Source organism: Penaeus monodon, chromosome 28, assembly GCF_015228065.2.
Source record: "Penaeus monodon isolate SGIC_2016 chromosome 28, NSTDA_Pmon_1, whole genome shotgun sequence".
NCBI classification, from domain to species: Eukaryota; Metazoa; Arthropoda; class Malacostraca; order Decapoda; family Penaeidae; genus Penaeus; species Penaeus monodon.
Genome location: NC_051413.1, coordinates 5,574,172 through 5,574,403, shown reverse-complemented (window position 1 = coordinate 5,574,403; position 232 = coordinate 5,574,172). Strand labels below are relative to the sequence as shown.

The 232-nt window shown below is 43.1% G+C and overlaps 1 protein-coding gene across 3 annotated transcripts in view; it reads left to right on the top strand.

Moving 5' to 3' along the window:
• LOC119591323 overlaps positions 1-232 on the top strand; it is an 8,770-nt gene that overhangs the window by 2,178 nt on the left and 6,360 nt on the right. The window lies entirely within an intron of this gene.

Below are 232 nucleotides of genomic sequence, written 5' to 3'. Positions count from 1 at the left end.
GTAATTATCAAACAAAACGCGCGAGGGTGCTCATTTGCTCAGTATTGATGAGTAACTGTTGCATTCGTTGCCTTGGCGATTATCAGGTACTCCTAATCTTCCGTGGGCGGGTAGCTTGATTACCGAAAGGACGAAATCGTTTTTCATATTACTACGATGTTTGGGTGGTTGGCAGTGTGGGGGATTGAACCATATATTTTTTTTCTCTCTCGTATTTTCGCAATACGAGGTG